The 12840-nt window shown below is 43.5% G+C and overlaps 1 protein-coding gene across 2 annotated transcripts in view; it reads right to left on the bottom strand.

Moving 5' to 3' along the window:
- The window catches only part of LOC137779950 (leucine zipper putative tumor suppressor 2 homolog), a 38036-nt gene that overhangs the window by 8517 nt on the left and 16679 nt on the right, over window positions 1-12840 (bottom strand). The window contains exon 2 of one of the 2 annotated variants that reach the window (XM_068568220.1): window positions 10941-11055. The gene's annotated coding sequence lies outside the window, so the exon portion shown is untranslated. Of the gene's footprint in view, window positions 1-8233; window positions 8496-10940; window positions 11056-12840 lie in introns of those variants that run through there. The other variant, XM_068568219.1, reaches the window with a different exon arrangement.

Here is a 12840-nt window from a genome sequence, read left to right as displayed (position 1 = left end):
GTCCATACATATTAACACACCTGAAAACGTGATGACCTTTCGCGTACATAAAGCATGCGGAGGCTGGTGTAAACAAGAAGTTAGTTATTAGTTCATTACAGGAAACACAACAGAATATTATTGTAGTTTTTAATAAAAAAGTTCTGTTTGATAAGATCTTCCGCTATAATCTTCGTCAATGCATTTAAAAGGACAAATTTGATGAAAACATTTTAAGGTCTTGCTTTATCACTCTCACTCTTGCATCAAATGTACTAATGAACCCTTACGAATCAAGTTTTACTAGATTATGGGTCAAGAAATTTGGTCTTTTGTTGAAAACTTCAGAGTAGCTTTGCATTTTAAAATAGAGACGTAGCAGTGTGGCTCAAGGACACTTTGACATGTGCACAGTACGAGTCGGGGATCAAACAGCCAATCTTGTGGATAAAGGACCTAAATGTCCTCAGATTAGGTTGTAGAATCCTCTGAGCTAATATGTTGCAAACTCTTTCACATTAAAAAACAAACAAAAAACATTCAAACTACCATTTTATGTTAAAAATGATTGTATTTATTTTGGCGTGAAGTGGTAGTGTTTCCGAGCACAAGAACCCATACAAAACCTTGAATTTGACTGTGTGACAGTCTGCTATGTGGTTCTCCCTGGCATCCCTTCCCTTCACTCAAGCATTAAGAACAACGAAATAGAAACCAGCCAATCGTCTTGCTGATGATCTCTTTTACTTATGTAGGTCATATAAAGGCATTCGTATTACATTGAGTCTGTTTCATTACCAGTTCATAGTTCCTCACAGTAACTTTAAGTACAGCACAATACTGTGAAACCATAGCTTGTATTCAGGCAGCCCCGGGGCCTCAGTACGCTTCAAATGATGTGGTTGTCGGATCAAAAAGCGTCTTATCAAGCACTACATGGGAATTGAGGGGAAAATGTATCTAATTATTTGTGAATGATCACGCAGCAGGGTGGTTCAACTCCTGCCGGTTGACTGTATGATGACTACACAGAGAGCATGTCTGTGACTATGTGACAGGGAGTGAGGAGGAGTGAAAGAAAGGAGACAGACACCCATGAGTCAAGGAGATTAAGATATGTGTGGTATGTGATCTCTTCCCTCAGAACCTCCTTTCACCTTTTATCCAGCCGTGCCCACCTCTTCTTTACTCCCAGCTCTGACAAGGACCTCTCAGGCAGGGATAATAGAATTAACAACCCTGTGTGACCGTCAACCCGAACCCCCCTCAGTGCTAACCCTGTGACCCCCTTATGAGAGGAGGGGAGCTGGTCTGACTCTGCCCTCCCACCCCTTTGACCTCCAAGGGTCTGTTTTTGTTCTGGCTACTCGGGCAACAAATCCCAAAAGCTAATTTCCCCCTCTGATGTTGCTCACTGTGCTTCTTAAAGTTATTGAAGCTCTCCTCCACTTCTTGGCTACATGCCTCTGAGAAAGTGAAAATACTTTTAACATCCCTCCACTCCTCATTACACACATCCTCCTCTGCTGTCAACAGCAGAAGACAGGCAGAGAGAAAACATTGGCACTAAAAATAGAAAACATCTCAAGTGCCTGAAATCATTCCGATAGTCTTTCATGAGGCGTGTTTGTCAGCGAGGCATTTGATTCGTTGTTCAAAAATAAACTCCAATAGTGTTGCAGCCAGCGATTAAGGGGTCAACCCAGGGCCACTTTACACCGCTTCCCGAAACTATCAAATGATGCTGCATGGCTTTGAAGCATCCTCACTGCTTCTGACAGGAACTTGAAATACACAAAGTGGTTGTGGGAGTTTATCCTCCACATACCACCAAGAGCAAAACTGACTGAAGAAAGGGGTTCAGAGGTTGCTCACTAACAAGATCCAGAAGCGGGGTCTGTGATGGGGAAATAATCTCGGCATGGTAAGTCTGTTTATGACACCAATATTAGCCAGGAGAGGAAGCCCATTATTCCACAGCAGCAGACCGCCCCTCACAATCACATGCTACTCCGGAAACTCTGCTGGGCTCAGGACGAAGTTAGAAGAGCAAGAATGAGTCAGAAGAAAAAGAAGTGGGTTGAGCGGCAATAACACAAAGGCGGACTGGGTGGGGACGACGGTTGGGGGTTTAAGGGAATTCCAATACCAGGTAGTCTAAGGACCGGCTCCAAAGAGGCCTGAGCTCTTGGGAAAACTTGGCATCTATAATCCTGTTTAGACGTTATTTGACACACAGACACCGAGGTTTGAGCACCTAAAGATCTCCTAAAAGTTAAATCCATTGTGAAGACAGACATTTTCTTAGTTCCACATGTCTGCCTCTTTCAGATATTGCCATGATAACAGACAAAGGTTAGGGTTGTTCAAACGTAGATGAAGTGCATACGAGAAAAGTGTGTTGCTAGCCATTGTGCTAATGCTTGCTTTTTTTACATGGAGATTCAAACAAATGCAAAGTTTCCAGGGTGCTGGCTGATAAAATTGCAGAAGCTGGAACCAGCAAATGTTTGAAAGTCTGACTCAATGAATATATTTAAGTGATTGGAGTTTACAGTTTTATTTATTTATTTATTTAAACTGAAAACAGCAGCCTATTGCAGGTGAAAATTACAGTGAACCAAATAATTGAAACTAGATCCAAAAACAATAAGCCGAAGAATCCAAAAGTAGAGCTGGGAGGAACTGCAGGGTTGGGCAATCATTCTCACGACAAGCGACCCCTTTCACTTTGAGCCATTCGGTCCATTATTAATATAACAAACATGGCTTAGTGCAGCTTTAACCATTGGTTAAGTCGACATCCTTTCTCTTCCTGAGTATTTTCACCCATATCCCCTTCCTCTCTTCTCTTGCTCTTCTGTCACTCTTTCCTTTTCCATCCCCCCTCTCCTACGACTCCCTGTTCACTGGTGTGTGCAGCGAGACTTTCGGCCCCTTCTTTAACAGCAACACCACAGCGTGACTAACTGAAGGCAAAGCCAGTGTGAAGAAGTGAGCAACAGGTGGAAAGTATAACATTATGTGATCGGGCCGGGCACTGTTTGGACGAAAGTATCAGAATACGAAGAATCATTCATAACTATTTGTATAACTTCTTTTTTAATGGCTGGTCACTGTCTGGTAAAGTTTCACTGGTCTCACAAACAGTAGTCAGTGGGACTCAAACATGTAAAATGAAGCAGGATGTTGGAAGAGTGTGGTGTGAAGTTGAGAGCTTGTTCAGACCAGCAGAAATATTACACTTTGATAAACAGAGCCTTGGTGGCCTTGACTAACCCTGATGCCAGTGATCCCAGTGGATGGAGAGAGTGAGAAAGGACCGACAGGGAGACAAAGGTAGAGAGGATATCAACAAGCGAGGTGAGTCGCAAGAATCCTCTACGGCTGCCAACAAAAGAAAATCCACATGTACGGGCAAGGCAGCAACACACTGACACACACAATACCTCACCGAGGCAATCATTCAACACCTAATCTACTCTCCCATTTATTTGTCACGCATCTCCTCACTGAAAGTCCACAATAAAACTTCAAAAAGGCAAGAAAATGGTATTGGAGTGAAGTCAGTCGACTCCACTGTAAAATGAGCTGAAGTCTTTTAATGTTTTGCCAGAAGACCTGAGGTTATAATATGCCTCCATTCCCAAACAATGACTGTCTGTCTGAGTGGTCGCTCACTGTCACCTCCTCCCACATGGCTTGGCTCTAAGGTCTCGCAGTGATTGTGTGTGTGTGTGTGTGTGTGTGTGTGTGTGTGTGTGTGTGTGTGTGTGTGTGTACGAGATTGCTGAATGTGTGCAATCCTGCACAGTCCTCATTAACCCACACCCTCACTGCCAAGTCTCACTCAAACCATAGAGACATTGTCTTTTTTTGGCAAAGTAACATGGTGATTGGAGCTTAACAAAAGTTGTGAGTTCAGGTATTCTGTGGTGATAAAACCCCCCCACAGAAATAAGGTTTCTAAAAAGTGAAAAAGTGTGCAGGAGTAGTTGGCAACAGGTCCTCCCACAGTGCTGCTTCCCCCCTTTCTTTTCTTTTACAACCGACTTGTTGCCGTTACGGACTTTAGCTTCTCCCTCTGTTTGGGAGCGTTGCTACGGCAGCGGAGGCCCACATACTTCATGCACAGGGCAAAATGAGATAGAGAGACAGGATAAGGGAAAGAGGGAAAGGGAAGGAAGGAATCAAGGAAGAAAGAGAAAGAATGAGTGAAAAGGTGAATGAGTGAGTGAGGCTTGTGTATGTGTGACAGACTGACAGCAGACAGTTTGGCTCTTTAGCATCTCAAAGCATCTGGCCTCAATTCCAGTATGAGAGGCTGCAGTGGGGTGACCGACGCCTCGATTCTGTTTCTCTATCACACACACACACACACACACACACACACACACACACACACACACACAGCAGAGAAACTCACACAGTCCCTGTGGGGGTTGACCGAGAGAGCAGCCAGCAATGTATTGAAATGGGATGCAGTCGACGTCAACGACATGAAAGTAGCAGCACAGTCGCATGTGAAAACTCTTCATGGTCATTTGGGGAAAAAAACTGACAATCACATGCATATTTAAAAGAACCTCTTTGAATTAAATTGAAAAACTATAGCTGACTAAAAAAATAGAGGTTGCATGAATAGTTTGCAAAGCAAATGTTTGAGCCCACGTGAAGCTTCAGCAAGCTGCAATAAATAACTGCATACCTTAAAAATAAAGCTCTCAACCGAATGTACTGCTTTTGTTTTTAGCAACACTATGGTATCTGACATATTGCTTTATACTAGTGCAAATAACATACCAGAACTGCAGTCTTTAAACAAAATACCTTTTGTTTTTTTAAAACAAAAGAAGCCAGAAGCCAAAATAAAAAAAACAACATACTGTAATTTGATTTCTGCAGAGAGTTAGTGGAGGAAACTGATACTGTATGGTACAGATGAAGCTACAGCCAGCACCTGGTTAGCTTAGCTTAGCATAAAGGCTGTGGACAGGGGCTGCTCTGTCCAAAGTGAACAAAATACACCTACCAGCACCTTTAAAGATAAATAATTAACATGCAATATTTTGTTTGTATAAAAATTACAATTTGTGATTTCATGAGGGATGATGAGCCTGAACTATTTCTTGGCCGGGAGTGTGAACAACACATTTGAGGTCAGTGCTTGACAGCTTTTGATGCTGGATGCACATTTCACTCCCCGACCCTGCACAACACTTGAAAGCTGAAGAGTGCTGGTTTACAGTCAGTCGGCATCGGAGGTATCAATAAAAAAAGGGGACATTCCTGGTCAGCTCCAACTGTTGGATTTTCCAGGAGGTTTTCCAGTCACTGACAGTTATCCAGCGGCGGTCAGTGGTCAGACCCGCAGACACTGGAAATACCAAGAATGCCGGTGGTAGAGACACAGAGATTAGTCTGGCCAGCGGACTACTGTTTGTCAGGATCAGTGGCCGCTTCAGTCTTCACGCTTCGAGTGGGACTTAATACAATAATTGGGGGCAGCTCTGATCTCTCATCAGTGCAGGTCATTTTGCCTTTAGCGTGCCGTTTACTAGAGTATCTTTATGAAAATCCAGGTCCTCAGTCTGTTCTGATTTCTCATTGCCCCAAATGTGGAGAGAAGTTTTACCTCTTTAAACTTCTCTTCCTCACCCCCTGCTGCTTTGGCTGTATGAACAGTGGAAGGCCATTGTTTCAGTTTAACAGAGGGCAGATAGTCCTCTGGGCCTGTTATCTCACACTGAAAGCAACAACACTTTGACTGACAATGTGACCCAGAATGTGAGGGAGGAAGGGGAGGAGGGAAGTGCCTTGATTGTAGGAGAGCAGTTAACTTCCTACCAGGCTTCAGTGAGGAAAAGTAGGCCACAATATCTGCTAAACAATGCTTTCGACACACACACACAAACACAGTGCTACTAAATACAGCCAGGCAAATGAGTTCCACAGCAGCTCTTACATAAGCAGCAATGCCTCACTTAAAGTGTGCCAGCTTCGATGTATACTTCACTTCCACTCATCTGAGAAAATATGCGACAAGGCAAAGAAGCACATGTGCACACGTATTCAGACACACTGTCCATGTCGCTGTAAACTGGAGAAAGATGGAGGGGAGGGGGGACAGACTGGTGTGGAAAACACTCATTCAGCAAACTGAACAGAGGCCAGGCCGACGTCTAATCTCTCGCTGTCTCTCGAGCTCTCCCCCCACTCTCCCTTTTCTCTCTCTCTCTCTCTCTCTCTCTCTCTCTCTCTCTCTCTCTCTCTCTCTCTCTCTCTTTCTCTCAGAGTTCCACCATGCTTCTCAACTCAAGGCTTTACATAAATACCTGGCATGACATTTAGCTTGACAGGATTACTGGAAAACAACGAAGACGAGGATAGGGAGTCAAATCGAAGCTGAATCCTGTTTCGAATCCTTTAACGAATGTTTTTGGTTTCTATGAGGTACAAGAAACTATCGATGAGAGAGAGAGAGAGAGAGAAGAGAGAGAGAGAGAGAGAGAGAGAGAGAGAGAGAGAGAGAGAGAGAGAGAGAGAGAGAGAGAGAGAGAGAGAGAGAAAGAGATGAGTTGTTTGTTGGTTCTGCTGAACAAATATGAGTATTTTTACCAACTTGGACGTGGCTATCGGACCGTAAGAAAAAAGTGGAAAGGGATAGGAAACGAAAAGAGAAAGAGGTCTCACTACCTTTTATTTGGAGCTGCTTAATGCTGTACATATACACACATACAACCACACAGGAAGCATGAGTCAACACAGCTGGAAAGCGTTACGTATGTAACCTGCAACACGTGACACATTTACTTCATTTGTTTTGTTCAGAGCGGATGAGGTAACACAGCTTCTCGGCCTCTGTGTCCCCCAACTCTCTCTCCCCTTGAGTTCAACTTCACGTCAACGTTTGTGTCTCGTCACCTGCTCATTTACAGCCGCAATGTTTATAGAGTGGAACGTCACTCCTTCAAAAATGCCAAAAGCCAGTCTGCATAATTACAGTCTTCTCTCAAAGGAAACCTCAACATGACACAGTCCAACAGCAGCTACTATAAAGAGCTGAGTGAATGGATGGCCCTCTAACCGTCCTGACTGTAAACATACGCTGACACATCACTCTTGGGCCTTAACGAACTTGATGAGAAACTACAATATGTGGCACAGGGCACACGAGGAGTCTTGTAATTACATGTGTAGGGAAGACAGAAGAGAAACAACTACAGCCTGTGTCTCCCAAAGTGCTTCATCATCAAAAGAAACTAAGATTCCCTTTGAGTCTTCTGGATAAAAACATGTTTTGTATCGGTCACACTTCTGAGCTGCCGCCTAATTGATGCTCTGGTAGAAATCTATCTGCTGCCTCATGCTCTTTCTTATCTTAAATGTGTGTGTGTGTGTGTGTGTGTGTGTGTGTGTGTGTGTGTGTGTGTGTGTGTGTGTGTGTGTGTGTGTGTGTGTGTGTGTGTGTGTATGCATGCGGACAGATTGAATAACCCCTTCCTCCTCCTACTCCTACTCCTCCTCCTCCTCCTCTTTCCTCTTCCTCCTGCAGGCCAACTGCCCAAAGGGTGGGACAGCTTTTCGAAAGGCTGAAATTTCAAATCAATACCACGACAGTCCGTAATGAGCAGATTACTCGGGGTCGGGATTAAAATACCTGGGCTCACACCAAAAACGTATCATCCCCCTGAACAAATCCAAGCTGGGGGACGGCTCTGTCTGTCCTGGCTGGCGCAGGCCAAAATACTCAAGGGTCATTTAGAGCAAGCTCACAACTTTAGAAAACTAACTTCAGTCTAAGTCAGCTGATTCTGAATCATCCAGCTGCCTTCAATTTATGGCAAATTGACAGGAAACCAAGTTTTCCAGGGATCATTATTTGACCAGTTGAATCTCAGTTCTTCCAGACTTTTGAAGACAACAACTTTTTGGTCTTCACTGACATTCAAAAACCAGTTTCCAGTCGTGTTAAAATCAGTGTTGGCGTATGAATGGGCCTGCCAAGCAACTTTTGTCTCAAACTCTTTCCGTTACAAACCTCCCATTATTTTCACAATTGACGAACTCAAAAGTGGCTTCACATTGACTCTAGGTGCTCATGAATACAAAGATTGTAAATATTTGGAAATATTTAGATTAAAATATAAACAGAGCCAAACTGGGATGAAGGGCAGGGTAAAGCGAGCCTGAGTTTGGAGAATTGAGGACGCACACACTCATTATGCAGACACATGCACCAGCACACACTCACCCCAGTGAGAGCTCTGCATCGCTGCCTCCACTTGTCTCCGTCTCTCTTGAAAAAAAAAAGTAAAGTAAAAAATCCCTCCAGTCTCTGTTTTCTCAGATTCTCCCCGTCGTCTACCTCTCCTCTACAACACTCCAGCTTCCTGCAGCGCGCCAGGACCTCATATCCTGACTCAAGGACTTTCAAATGGAAGCCCCCTTATTTTTCCTGTCCTGTCCTCCTCCTCCTCTCTCTTCTCACTTCACTCCACTGTTCCTCTTCTCAGCTTTCCTTCCCTGCTGTCTGCCTTAGCACCGCCTCCCCCTCCTCCTTCTCCTCATTCCTCCCTCCCTTCTCTCACTTTTGTCCGCCAGCCCCCCTGCCTCTCGTTCCCCTCTTTCAACACACACACTACTCTCCTCCGCCTCTCTCTCAAACCACCCATTTCTCTTTTCAGCCTGCGCTTCATCCATTCCCTTCTCTTTCACACATTCTGCATCGACACAATCCTGCGTCAGATTGAAGTTTTTTAAAGAAATTGTATCCACTATTACTATTTGGTGTGTGTTTGCGTGTGTGTGTGTGTGTGTGTGTGTGTGTGTGTGTGTGTGTGTGTGTGTGTGTGTGTGTGTGTCAGCTGGATAACCCACAGGGGCATTCAGGGGAACATGTCCTCTCACCCAAATGTTCAGTATCCATCCTTTGGCAACATAGCCGTGCAATTATCAAACAACATCGACTACATTAAGAGCCGCAGCCGCGACAGAGGGAGGGAGGGGGTCAATTCACTCAAATGGGGTGAATTACATAACATGCTTCTGCTCATCTTGTGCCTGCACACTCCACACACTCTCTTGTGCAGAGTACAGTCTTAATCAGCAGGTAACAGAATGAGTGGAGAGGTTTGCTTGTATTTTCAGTGATGTGTTGATGCCGTTTCTTTGCAAATAGTGATTATTTTCATTTTCATTTTCAATCAATCTTTTGATCGTACATTATTCTACATTTTGATCTCTCATATTGCATGGCCTCGGTTGAAAAAAACTATGCAGCTGGAAGAAGTAAAAGTATTTTGTGTTTCATTGAAGAAAGAAAATATTTGACAAATTACATTAAAAAAAACTAAATAATATGTTGTGTGACATCTTTCTTATTATTTTATCCTTTTAACCTTTCAGGTTTATCTCAAAACCTGGTTGTCAACCAAAGAACAAAGTCACCAAAAAGAGAAACGTGCTCATCACAAGTTGCTGTAACTCAAGGTAATGAGGTTTTATCTAGTGTGTTTCCTAGAAAACTAGGATGACTGACTAGTGTGTGTGTGTGTGTGTGTGTGTGTGTGTGTGTGTGTGTGTGTGTGTGTGTGTGTCTTCTCTCTCTCTTTACTGGAACTGCCCTGTACCTCCCTCTGGGTCCCACGGTAACAAGTGAGAAGAAAGTTCCCTTCTGTTCTCTGACTTGGCACTTTACTGCCATTAACACAGCCCATGTCTCCAAAATACAACACCAGAAAGCTTTTGAGTCTATTTTGTGTGTGTGTGTGTTACAGTGTGTGTTTGTGTGTGTGTGTGTGTGTGTGTGTGTGTGTGTGTGTGTGCGTGTGTGTGTGTGTGTGTGTATGTGTGTAAGGTAAGTGAAGTCAGCAGGAGTTTCTATTTTAGCTTAAAACAACAGCAAAGACCTAAAAGATGCTAAAAAAAAAAGCATCTTTGCAGGCTTTTATAACGATTGTTAGCATTAAAAACATTGATTTCTGCAGCTTCAAATTGTGTCAAATGCGTATTAACCAAAAATAAGGAACTAAGTAGGAATCCTATGTATTTTGAAAGTGACCTTGCCACAGCAGGCCGTGGGTATCGTCTGTGAGAGGACTAATGAAGGAAGGGGACAGCTGGGCCGGGACTGGCTGAGCTGAACTGGAGGAAAGACGCAGAGCAGAGCAGACAGGATATCTGTAATGGAGACGGTGGAAAGAAGAGAGGAAGACAGCTGCTGCTGTGTGGACCACACATAATTATCACTCTACATATCTCACAAACACTGTCATTTACTGTGAGGCCTTGACTCCTTGTTGTGGGACTGGTCGTCACCCAAACACAAACAAAAACCTGTGTTGTAGCTATCCAACACCGACTGATACAAATTTGTTTAAAGGAAGGCTTTGCGGTTCAGGGTGTGTATTGACAAAATTAGATGTGTGGCAAGAGAAAACGGACTAACACACCTTCTCTGACTCCTTTGAGATATTGCTGTCAGCCGGCTGCAGTATGGAACAACACAGGCTCAGCCACAAATTCCTGACCTCTTGACCCCTCATCTCTTCCTCCTCTAAACCTTCCTCCCCCTTGTGTCACACACTCAAACTGTCATCCATCTCCAAACCCAATCCCTAACAGGGCAATTCAAAGACGGAGGCCAAGACCCTATTTCCATAAATGTGCGTGCATGTATGTGTGTGTGTGTGTGTGTGTGTTTGTGTGTGTGTGACAAAGTGACCACAGCGGGTCACTCCAAACTGAGCCCACACAAAGAAGTAAGACCATTGATCAATGTCCTCAGCGCACAGAAAGACAGCAGAGGAAAAAGAACAACACCGAAAGGGAGGGAGAGAGAGAACAAGAGGCGTAGGAAGAGTGGAGGACGCCTGAGTCAGCAAATATTGAAGGTCAACGTCGTCAGAGAAGGGTTTTGTCTGCAGAGGGTGTTTTATTTTTTTCGCGTGCTTCTTTACCTCAGAGTGTCTCCCGGCGTGCTCCACCTGAAGGTCTGGGGGAAACAGGGAAACAGCAGAGAGCGCTCATCCCAGGAACTCGCTCCTCTCTGAGCCTCTCCTCCTGCACTCTGGCCTGAGGGGAAAAACACAACGCATTAAAACTGACCTGTTGACTCAAATTACACTAATGTTTGCAGCATTTACACTGTAATAAACCTGCGTGGAGGCAGCAAGAACAAGTAGTAAACAGAGCATTGACCTTTTAAGTTGGTGAACTAGACTTTATTTACACATCCAGCAGTTACAGAGCAATATTATCATTTATTTAGAGTTGTGTTTGTGTGCACTTTAGCATACGGATTGGTCCAAAATGCACTCAGTGTTATGAGAGCGACGACAGTCAATAGAAACAGTAAAGCCATGGCCCAAACATCTAAATGATGAGGTGAAACTCACAATAAAGCTCTGTAATGCTGAAGCAGCAACTTCCAAGTCTGAAAGTGAAGCCAATGCGTAAGTGCGTCGTGAACCCCCTCGTGACTGACATGTCGCTGTTGTCCGGTCTGTAAGTTTACAGTGTCAAGAGCTTTAACCCTTGAAAAGTTAATTGTAACCTTCTCGGTCTCGTAAAAATGTCTTAGTCAGAGTCCTTAACTTCACCCTCTTTTGTGACTTGTGGTTGCAAAAAAACCAAGATGGCATTGCCCAAATGGAAGATTCAAAATGAGTACACCCACTACTTATATTCAGTCTACTGTAATGCCGAGGTGAGCGACTCCTTTCACATTGTCACAGTTTTTACGTTATAATATTGATTATATTAATTTAGATGTCTGAAGTGTGACTATTAGTTCCATAGTTAAAGTTAAGCACCTGAACACGCAATGACACATACAACCCAAAATACCAAGCAGCTAAGAATGACCCCAACTCTAACATGACAAGTATAATACTGTGCATGTTTTTGATACAAGCTAATCTTATATATTAAAATATAAGTCACTGCCTGTTCTTGCTGCTTTAAAGTGTGGAGTATGAACAACTTCACTGACTCGTAAAAAGTCAGAAGACAAAAAAGAGGGATGAAATTATGAAAGGAAATGAGATCAATATTGATTTTGGTTATAATGTAATATCCTGAATTAGTATTTCCCCGGCTGCATAAGAGTTGATCAAACCAAATCTCTGAGCTTATCTGAGTTCTGATGAGCAATGTGCGCATTAACCTGTCATATCCACAGAACTACTTTTTCTTCTTGTGAGTAAATATCAGTATAGAGACTGTAGTGCCAAGGTGTTTGGTAAAACCACATGCAGTTGGATTGTGTCAGTATAACCACCCTCTGGTGTCCAATAAAATAAATAGTTTTCTTCATCCGTTTGTACACAAAAATGCTAATTTGCCCTTTTTCATTTAGGATTATTTGTTGTATCTTCTCATCTCACCCAATCTGTCTCTTTGCTCTCTTCCTACCATCCTTCCTATCGTCTCTTCACTCTCTGCACACAAGCAGCCAATGAGGTAATCAGTCAGCTTGCTACATTCTGATAAGTGATCCGATACGACTATTGATTTTGGCGCTGGTGTCCCGGTGCTGGGGTCAGTCCTGAGCCTCTGAGCTGCTTTTAGGAGCCACGAACAGATGCTGACAGGGCCCTTTTACAGCTATCGTTATAAGCAGAAAGACTGCAGGAATATGGACACTCACACACAAAGTAGTGTCAAAGCAACTGCTGAAGTTTGATGTTGTCTTTTGGCTGAGTAGAAAATCAGATATTCAGGTAAAACTTTGATCAACAATGGACGAAAACATCACACAGCTTCCACATGCATTGTTTAGCCGGCATCATAAGAAAAGAAGAGAAGTTAAAATAGCTTTATTATGGAGCAAACATGACATGAAATCATGTGTTGGTC

This window comes from Clinocottus analis, unplaced genomic scaffold (genome assembly GCF_023055335.1).
Source record: "Clinocottus analis isolate CAN_PGR_092001 unplaced genomic scaffold, fCliAna1.0.p SCAF_8, whole genome shotgun sequence".
In the NCBI taxonomy this organism is placed as follows: Eukaryota; Metazoa; Chordata; class Actinopteri; order Perciformes; family Cottidae; genus Clinocottus; species Clinocottus analis.
The sequence above is the reverse complement of the archived record's forward strand: the minus strand, read 5'-3'. Positions and strand labels throughout refer to the sequence as shown.